At 45.4% G+C, this 866-nt stretch overlaps 1 pseudogene; it reads left to right on the top strand.

Moving 5' to 3' along the window:
• The first annotated feature begins 284 nt into the window (after nt 1-284).
• On the top strand, nt 285-528 carry LOC116083300 (annotated as a pseudogene).
• The last annotated feature ends 338 nt before the right edge of the window (nt 529-866 follow it).

Here is an 866-nt window from a genome sequence, read left to right as displayed (position 1 = left end):
GACTGAATCTTGCTTCTTCCTGCTGGGTAGAATTTTTAGATGTGACCTTTGCAATACCCCTCCTGTAGCACTGGCTAGGAGACCTTGAAAACTCATCAACAGTTCCATTCATATAACAGCCAGATGTAGGAGAGGAAGCCTTGCCTGGAACCGGGAAAGATATATGAAGGAGGCTTAAAGCAAGTGTATTAACTTAACAAGCTCAAGGCATGGAAGTAGAAGAAACCAGAACAGAGAATAGTGTTTAAAAACCCACTGGACCTCTCCACCAGATCACTGCCATCATGGATGAGAGTCGCATGCAGCCCATCAAGCTGACCAGGATAACCAAAGTGCTGGGCAGGACCGGTTCACAGGGACAGTGCACGCAGGTGTGAGTGGAATGTATGGATGACACCAGCCGCTCTATCATCCGAAATGTCAAAAGGCCCTGTTCGAGAGGGCGATGTGCTCACCCTATTAGAGTTAGAAAGAGAAGCTCGGAGGTTGACTGACCTTGCTGCTGGGTCCTGGATAGCTACTACTTAGCCCATGGGATGACCTGCAACTGTTAAATAAAGTGTTTGTATTAAAAAAAAAAAAAACTACAAGAATTTCTTGATGGACATACAAGAGCATCAGCCCATCATATTTGTCTTTTTTGTTTTCCTTTGGATGCCACGGCTGGACTTAAGAGTGATGACCAGGAGTGGCTAGGATCAATGTGAGTTTCCTCTCAGGTGGCCTCCAGAGATGGAGAGAGAAGAAACTCAACTCTCATTCATCTTTTAGGTTAAAACAATCGAGGGCACATCTTTTTTGGCTGCAAGTAGGCAGTACAGTATTGACCTGGTCTAAGCACATGGTGTCCTATATCTGGGAAGCAT

Source organism: Mastomys coucha, unplaced genomic scaffold (genome assembly GCF_008632895.1).
Source record: "Mastomys coucha isolate ucsf_1 unplaced genomic scaffold, UCSF_Mcou_1 pScaffold8, whole genome shotgun sequence".
Lineage (NCBI taxonomy): Eukaryota > Metazoa > Chordata > Mammalia > Rodentia > Muridae > Mastomys > Mastomys coucha.
This window is presented reverse-complemented; position numbering and strand designations above follow the sequence as displayed.